This window comes from Acartia tonsa, chromosome 3 (assembly GCF_053477335.1).
Source record: "Acartia tonsa isolate MP-2025a chromosome 3, ASM5347733v1, whole genome shotgun sequence".
Lineage (NCBI taxonomy): Eukaryota > Metazoa > Arthropoda > Copepoda > Calanoida > Acartiidae > Acartia > Acartia tonsa.
In genome coordinates this window covers 224,187-234,442 of record NC_137262.1, presented here as the reverse complement: position 1 = coordinate 234,442, position 10,256 = coordinate 224,187, and positions in this window count along the sequence as shown.

Genomic DNA, 10,256 nt, shown 5'->3' with positions numbered 1-10,256 from the left:
CCCCTAAAAAAGAGATGGAGAATCCCTCATTTTTATGACGTCACATGTATCAAGTTGTACAGATTGGGTTTCGTCTTATAAGCAAGTTTAAAAGTAGGAAGGAAAAATAAAACACTAAAATGCTACTTCTGAATGTTTAATTAATATATGGCTGTAAAATTTAGTAAATAGATCTCTCTAAATAAAACCCTTTTACAGGATATTTGTTGTATAAAATCAACTTAAATAAAATTAACTTGTCGTAATACCAAACAAGAATGACAACATCTGTAAAAAGCAAAGCTTAATAAAGCATTGATAATTATAAAAAAAATAACAAATATTATTAAATATTTGACGTAAACTTATTGTAAAATTGTATGGTATAACGTGTTTCTAGCAATACCAGGGAGGGGGGAGGGGACATTGGGCTGTAAATTACCCCAAAGTTTAATAACTACATTATCTTATTCGTTAGCTAAAAACTTTGGGTCCTTTTTCTGCTTTTTAATTAGTTAGTTCAAAACAAGTAGTGTCTAAATTTTAAACTACACTGAAGGGGTAATATTGTTTATTAGCATTGGGGATGCAAATGAATTTATCGTGCGTTGTCTTATCCCTATCATCCCTAAGCTTTACAGATAAACAGAAGAACAATAACACGTTTATAGAAGAGCAATGGACTGTTTATTACTCAAATCCCCAAAGTTTTTAATAACGTTTTCTTATTCGATAGCTAAACAACATTGGGGACATTTTAATAAATTTTGATTAATTGGTTCAATCAATGGTTTAGTGTTCAAACATTTCAACCACTAATTCTAAAGTAGGGGGTAATTTTAGGGATGTAAATAAATTTATCGGCCATTGTCTTATCCCTTTAGATCCCTGAATAAAACAATAAGCTTTCACAATATTTTAATCTTATCTGATGATCAATACAAAATGCCAACATTCCGAAAACGAAGAAGAAACTTTTTTCTAGAAAAAAAACTGTCACTGATGCTTGAAAGAATAGGTTAGGCCAAGTAAGGGCGAGGGGTGTCCCCACGGAGCTGGATATATGTTTTCTAAAAAATAAAAATGACAAATAATAATGTTCATTTTTTAAAGATATGTTCGCTAGCAAAGTCATTAACACGAAACGTACATGCTATTTTTTTAAAATAATGTCATTACGTTAATTTAAAATTCTAATTTCCAACTTAATTGAAGCATTTTTTTTTATGATATAAAAATCTTTTTTATCTGATTTTTCGGAATATTGATTCCTAAGAACAACAAAGTACAATATTATAAGCGAGGCATCTCTATAATAAATTTCTAAAAATGAAAGCATGTCTTTTTATTATAACCATAGTTTAAGCAATTTTGCAATAAATTTATGTCAAATTTTGACTAGATTTAAAAATTAATGTTTTGATTATTAAATCCTTCCTTCTGATATCAGAGCTTCGCTTTAATGGATGTATTCACCCTTTTTGTATAATATTTGATACATATTTTGTTCCAAATTAAAAAATATGAATGACAACATCCTTGAAAGCGAGTAGAGTATTATCACAATAAATTGAAAGTATAGAGACTCCTACGCAACATTGCTAGGTATCGTAGAGACTTGAACAAAAAAACAAATATTTTAAGTGCCTCTAGAGGCCTCTAGGGGCGTATCTGCTAGTAATTTATATAGGAAAGCTTCGCTTTTACAAATCTGTTTTAACAAGGATTACTAAAACATCTTATAAAAACAGACAGACAAACAAACGAACATTAACACAAATATAGAGTAATACTGCACTTAATATTCAACCTTATACAGAAATCTGAACAAAATTATTTAAATTTAAAATGCATTATGAAAATATACTGTTATTTGATTAGTGAGATGCTCTGCTTATAAAATTGTTCCTAATACTCCTGGAATTAAAATTTTTAAAAATTGAATAATTATATCATTGATTTCAAAACAAATTTTGTAGTAGTGATGCTTAATATGGACACACTTACATTTTAAGACTTGATTATAGAAATTTTTAGCTTAAAATTTAGACTTAATCGTCATAGAAATTATTCAATACTATAACAAAAAAGTTAAAGAAATCAACTTCTTTAAATTAGACCTACGGACGATGATTATCGAGTTGCTTCACTTTTTTTTCAAGTGTTAAAAGAACCAACAAGCCAAGTTTGCAATGGATAGGATAATGACAAGCATTAATCAAATATTTATTCCATCGCGGATGTAGAGACGTTGCAACGATTTTATAGAATGGCTTTTAACTTTTAAAAAAATCAAGGATGACATTATCCATAGAAGCGGAGCTCAACAAAGCAGACACGCAAATTAAAATTGACAAATACAAAGTAAATACGCATTCAATATTAAACAATATCCAAGAGTCTAAATAAATATCAATACCCAAATGTTACAGTAATCACTATTCAAAGTTTAAAATGAATAATTTTACAACAGTCGCTGGTGTATAGATAGAGTAACTATAATTATAGAAAAGCTTTTTAAAATGAAAGACTTGGATTTTAAAAAACAAGGATTACAATATCGATAAAAACGAATTATTATTCTTAGAATTAGATATGAATGATATGATACATTATTGTCAAAATGTTAAAATGTTTTAAATAAACAATTAAATCGTTACCTAAGTTTAAAATCTATAGAGCAACTCAAACATGCCTAAATTACAATGATAGCTAAACATTACCGACGTACAGACAGACGGATATAATTAAGGACGGAACTAGCCCAATAATAACAGAAAAGTTTCACTTTCAAAATTCAAACAGTATAAACTGTTTGGGCGCATCTTGGTATACTTTCACTTCCGCTACAAGATTTTCAAAATAAATTATACAAAAAATTACTATTACAGCTAAAAATACTATTTTACATGATGCTTTATTTTAAAAGCAACATATTTATATTTTTGCTATTATATCTTTTTGCCATCATAAAATATTTTTTTGTGAATATGAAAATGAGCAGAAGTCATGGCAGGGAAAAGGTGTCTAATGTTGTGAAAGCTAGGATGAACTGAGTCTCGTCTGTCTGACCTCACATGACCTGGTGGGTATGCCCAAAATCCCCCCCCCCCCCTCCAAAAAACAAAGACCCTTACCTCCAGGAGGGTATGTAATTACTAAAAACCCACCTCCTTTCCTGGTGGGTATGCCTACTAAAAATACCCCTCCCCCCCTCCTTTTCAAGATGCCAAGATATATGGTAGGTATACCAAAAAATCGTCCCCCACCTCCCCTGGAAGGTGAATCAAGAATATCCCCCCACCTCCTTACCTAATATCTAAGTCAAGAATAATCCCCCAAAAAGCGTTCCCAACCAAGAAAAAAGGAACATTTAATCTATTCCACAAATACTTAGCATGTGAAATATTTTCCAGTATGGCTTCGAAACCAATTAATATCCAGTTCTCAGCCATACTTAATGTAAAGCCCCTACTCACATACAGTTTTCCACGATTATTAAAATAAAAATCATAAATCATAGCCAGTTTTGTTAACTTTGAAGTGCCAACATGTGCTAACATGGAACTCGTTTATTGGTCAGTTTGTTCGTCCAAGGAAGAGGGGTTATCCTAGCCCGCTGTAAGTTTCACTTAATGAACATGAAAATCTGGTGTAACATCCAAGTAATAATATATCCATTTAAGACATGGCTGTTAATATATAACAATAACATTATAACTTTATACTTATGTTGATATAATAACTAGAAGAAAGTATAATTGGTTGTGTTGATAATAGTTATCTTTCGCATCGTATTATAAACAGCTTTTCGCGGATATTAAAATGAAAATTATAGAATTGATAACCCCTCAAAGGCCCTGAGACCTGGGCTAACAAAACTAGTAATAATAGTATTACTTTTATTTTAATATACTTGGAAAATTGTCTGTAAAAAGATGGAGTACATGATTTTTCAGTGTGGCTGAGAACCGGTTCTTATCCATTGGATATTAATCAGTTTTCAGGCCATGCTGGAAAAATTATTACATGGTAACCTATCCATTTATTCATGGCTTTCGATTTCATCCATGATATATAAATTTTCAAGGAATTAGGATGGGTATTTAATAAAGCAGATATAGACGCCTAGAGTTTTAATAATGGATAAGACAATGGACGAAAAATTCACATAAATCCCAAATAAACAAAATGACCCCTTCTGTAAGGTACGACAAACGAACGTTGTCAGAACTGAATAATCAGAATATAAATGTATAATAATTGAAACAAATTGTAAGTAAATTTGTTCAAGAACTGCTGAAATACATGATAATGTTTAAGAACATACTTATATTTTTAGGACTTGATTATAGAGATTCTTTGCTTTTAAATTGTATTTTGTTGTCCTAGGTATCAATATTTTAAAAATCAATCGGCTAATTGTATCACATAGAAATCCTGATAACGCCTATTGAATTGCTACGCTTTATAAATCGTACCTAACTACTACAGAAATAACCATGCAAAGTTTAAAATTTATAGGACAATTCTAGCATGTCTGAATCAATTTAAGAAGCTAATCTTTCCGGACGTACGGACTGACGAACTGACCGACCCTCATTATAGTTAAGCTTCGCTTTTTTAATAAAAAAAATACTTAAACTAGCAAACGCCATAATTTAGAATGTTTAAAATTTTGGATCATATTTAGAAAGAAAACGAAGTAGTGGGTTTCGTCGCATTTTAACAGTAGCTTTAATGGGTTATTTTAGGTTAGGTAAATATTAATGATTGCCCCGCATTGCTAGAGCTACCCGCAGCGGCTAGAATAGATACTGTGAAAATACGATGAAACCCATTACTTCGTTTTCTTTCCATGATCCCAATTTTTTTTAATAATAAAGATCACCGAATTAATGGTGAGAAAATTGGGATAGTCAACTAAACAATATCTCTATATATATATAAAATAAGACCTTAAACCACCACTTTGCCTGTTTTAGTAGTGACGCTACTCTATAATTGTTTGTGCCTGTCAGTTCATCTGTTTCGACAAAGTGTCTCAAAATCAGCCACGTGACGTAATAAAAATGAGAGAGATGAGAGGATAAGTGGGAAAGAAAACCCTTAAAAAAGAGATATAATCACTCATTTTTATGACGTCACATGGCTGATTTTTTAGGCAATTTTAATTCCTTATTGTTAAACATTTTGACCATAGTAAAAAAACAAGCATCTAAGGGGCTCTGTATTCAAAAGGGTAGATAGGGAACAAAAAATAGTCCCCAGACCTATTTGAAGCTTCGAAGTAATTTATATTATACTAGCGGTTGCGCCCCTAGCAACTAGGTTCACAATATTTGAAGAAAAATAGACTAAAGCCATACCAAGTCATGACAAGATCCTTTGCACATTTTTTGGATCAGCTATTTTAAAAAGTTTTAGTAACATACATTCTTACTTTTTTTTCATTTAAATACAATTTGATTAGCTTTGAAGGAGGTGGGGAGAGGTGGTTTGGTTCATTCCTTCTATCTCTCACTCACTTTCAGATGATGGGCGCTCTGTAAAATACAACTTTTAAAATGAAAGGATTATTGTTAGTTAACCCAGACAATATACATAGGTAATTAGGCGCTTTTCTGCAGGGAGGGAGGGGACATTGGGTTGTTAATAACATTAGTCCCCAAAGTCTTATAATAACCTTTTCCTTATTAGTTGGCTTTGTAACAATTTTTCTGAATTTTGATTGGTTGGTTTATAAAGTTGAATGTCTAATAATTATAATCTACAGAAGGGGTAATTTTGTATATGATTAATGGGGATTTACATCTATTTGTCGGCCATAGTCTTACCCCTTTAGATCCCTGGGTATTCTGTCTTTCTTCTAGGGATAAAGGGATATTACTTTGTGCCAAAATTGGTATACTTTCTAATTAGTATGTTTACAATTCTGAATATTTTTGCATGGATATCAGAGTAGGTAAGACATCAATCTTCTACAAAATATAATAAACTAATTTTCCAGTATGGCTTCGAAACCGATTAATATCTGCTGGATTAGAACCGATTCTAAACCATACTGATAAATCATGCATAGCATCGCATTAAAGATAATTTTCTATGAATATTAAAATAAAAATCATAAAATAAATACCAGTTTTGTTAGCCAGGGCCTTCCGCTCCTCGTGGCTAACAGAATATGTTTAAATATCTTATCATCTTTCATTTTAATATCCGTGGAAAGCTGTCTTTAATACACTTATACTTATTACAATCCAATCAAGAAAATAAGATATTGATTGTTAATTTCTGTGTAATGGTAGGTGGTTTAAATTAAGTAATCCTTTTTATTTAATAAAGTAAACGCTGTATATAATTGGTGGATTTTTTTCCAACAGAGAGTTGATGTTTAAAGCACGGTTGGATATCTCCAATAATAAAACACACCCTCCCACCACATACACACACATACACAGTACACATACACACACACACCCACACACACAAATGGGACTTTTTAAACCGAGAATTGACTTTTAAAGTACGGTTAGATATCCCCGAAAACAACAAACACACAAACACTTAAAGTCTTTGTTGGTTTATAAGATGGTTTAAAAATCTAGAAGCACAATGAAATTTACACTTTCTTGACAAGCCTAACAATGCAACTATTGTTCTGATTGACTCTATGCACATTTATATTTTTAGTAGCGAAGCTACTCTATAATTCACTTTGTCCGTCCGTCAGTCCGTCCGTTAGTCCGTAACGCTATAGGGGAAATGAGATTTACTCAGCTTCTATAAAAGATAGAATGCTGAAATTTTTTGACAACATTCCCATCATTAAGGAGCACAATTTAGTAAAAAACATCGATGGCGTTAGGACCGCTTTTTAGCAGGTTTTAGGCTATTTTTGTATTTTTCACATTTTTCTCCATATCTTCAGTGTTTATGGTGCGTTTTTCAAAATTTTTCAGTTATAGATATCTAAATTAAATTTTCAGTCGTTTAAAGAAAACAACTAAGACGGTCAGAGTGCCTTTCAGCAGGTTTTAGGCCATTTTTGTATTTTTCACACTTTTCTCCATATCTTTGGTGTTTATGGTCCGATTTCCAAAATTGTTTTAGTAATAGATATCAAAATTAAATTTCCTGTCCTTTAAAGAAATCAACTATAACGGTCAGACTGCCTTTCAGCAGGTTTTAGGCTATTTTTGTATTTTTCACATTTTTCTCCATATATTTGGTGTTTATGGTAAGATTTCCAAAATCTTTTCAGTAATACATTTTGTTTTCCTTTTGTTTAATGAAAACAACCATGACGGTCAGACTTCCTTTTTGCAGGTTTTTGGCTATTTTAAATTTTTCCATATCTTTGATATATATATTCCAAGTTTCCAAATTTTTTTAATTTTAAAATTAAATTTCTTGTCGTTTTAAGAAAACAAGCATGGCGGTTAGACTGTCTTTTAGCAGGTTTTTGCTATTTTTATATGCTTTTTATATTTCCCCATAGCTGTGGTGTTTTTGGTCCAACTTAAAAACTTTTTTGGGATATCAGTATCAAAATAATTTTTCCATTGTTTTGAGCATCTTTTATACTTTGACCGTCATCATTATCTATAATACAAAGTAGAACGATGTCTGTCTGTTTGTCTATTTGTTTGTAGCGAAGGATCTCGCTTACCGCTGAACCGATCGGGTTCTCCTTAACAGGGTAGCTTCTCATAAGTCCTGGGAAGGTTTATAACTATTTTGGGGGAGGGTACCACCACCCTATCAGGAGAAATTGCCCCTGGAAAAAAAATTACCCCTCCCGAAAAAGAGACTCCAACGAAACATAAACCAATTATTTCTGTAATTAGATATTTTAAATAAAAAAAACATTCAAAGTGCCACTAGAGGCCTCTAGGGGCGTAGCCGCTAGTACAAAATAAAACAGGATTTCGTGTTTACTTTCTCCAATAAATCAATTAATAAATACACTTTAAATCTACTTGAACGTATTACCATCCATGATTTTATTTTTTGTGCTTCGCTACTTATGGATGTTGTCATCCTTGTTATATGTAGTAATCATATTTATATATGTATCAGAGATTTAAAGGGATAAGACAATGGCTGATAAATTGAAGTACATTCACAATGATGATACACCAAACTACACATTAAATTAGCGGTTGATATGTTTGGTTACTCAATTGAATGAACCAACCAATCAAAATTCAATAAGAGTCCCCAAAGTTTTTAAGCCAAATGAATAGTAAAACTTTATGATATAACTGTAGAAGCTAGTGTAATAAACAGCCCAAAAGCCTCCCCCCCCCCCCCGAGATTTTCTAGAGGATAAAAAGCACATTTGGATAATGTGAAAAAAGCTTTAATAAGTGAAAATGTGAAAAAAAGCTTTAAAGTTAAGTAATTATGATGCTGAAAGAAAACTTTTTTTGCTGTTAATATATTATCAAATAAAAAGATTCCTTATTCTTTTATCAATTTCTAGGGAAGAAAAATTGAATGGGCACAGGAATATCCTTCATATTTGGTCCTTTATAAAAATAGGCTGAAAAAAAACCAGTTTTTTATTACACAATATTCTATTTTACATATTATGAATAAGAAAGGTTTGGTGATAAATAACAAAAAATTCTATGATTATTTTTATTACTCTCTCTCTCTCTCTCTCTCTCTTTCTTTTTCTCGTCTATTCCTCTCTATGTCACCGTTTCTCCCTTACTCTATCTATATATCTTTCTATTATGGTATGCTGTTATATTTAGCTTATTGATTAAAAATCAGAGATCCAAAGAGATAAGACAATCGTTAATACATTAATGTACATCCCAATGAGGATCCACAAAATTACACCTTCTGTATATTCAAATTAGTGGTTATGATGTTTGGACATTCAACTTAATGAACCAATCAATCAAAATTCTATAAAAGTTACAATAGTTTTAAGCGAACGAATAGGAAAACGTTTTTATAAAACTTAAGGGACTAGTGTAATAAACAGTCCAATGTTCACTCCTTCCCTGATTGAAAATGCTTCGCTACTATTGTTTGTAAACGTACTTGTTAATAAATATCTACTATTTTAATTTTAAAAATACACGACTTTAAAATATTTAATGTATTATTTGTAAAATGGTGCAATTATAAAACTGCTAAATAATTATTTAGTTCAATATATTTTCTTAATATATTGTATATGCATTCTTTATAAACCACTATGGATATAGAATATACGTGGATATTATGACAGGGAACAAATTGTCATTAATTTAGGCTTCTAACATGCACATCGTTCAGTTCGTTTATCCTGTAGGAATGATTGGATGGTAAAGAAGGCGGATGTGGGGGATCTTTATTATAGCCAGCCACAAGTTTTAATTTATTAGAGTACATGATAATCTGGTGTAAGGTCCAAGTAATAATAAATCCATTACTACCACTTCTATTATTAGTAACAAAGCTACTCTATAATTCACTAAGGTTTAGTGATTGTCTACTATTTTTATCCTACTCTCTTTCACTTTCACATAATGATTGAACATATGTTCCATAACACACTTTGTCCAATCCATACATGATTTTTTTTGTGATTTTCTATGAATTGTTTCATTATAATACAAGCGGCTTCGTTCTTAAAACCCTCTATGGGGCACTTTTAAAAGCATTTTGTAACCACCCTATTTCATTAAGTAAGCTTCACACAAGTATACAGACTGAAGTTCTATCAGTGCTATTTAAGGATAATAATTTTTCTCGTATTCATTCGAATCCGGTGGATAGGAACCGGTTCTCATCCATACGATAAAACTATGTCTAGCATCGTAATATTATATCCAGCTTTCTACGAATATAAAAATGTACAATCATAAGATTAAAACCAGTTTTTTAGCCCGTGCCTTCGGCACCTCGGGGCTAAAAAAAACAGGTTCAAAACCTTCAATATCTGCTGAATTATAACTGGTTTTCAGCTATACTGAACAATTATATATAGCATCGGATTATAGACTCGGGCTAACAAAACTGGTTTTAATCTTAAAATAGTTAAGTCTAATATCCGTGGAAAGCTGTCTTTAATACAATGCGATAAATTACTATTAACACTTTGGATCAAAACAAACTAATTTAGCTGTTTTAAATGCAGTTTTTACCAAAAAAAAACCCGACCTTTCTCTCAAATATTGATCTATATATCTAAATATTCAGAGCATATTTAATGTTAGTTATTTATATGCATAGTTACCATATTAGTTTTTTAAAATTATTTAGGTAAATAAAAT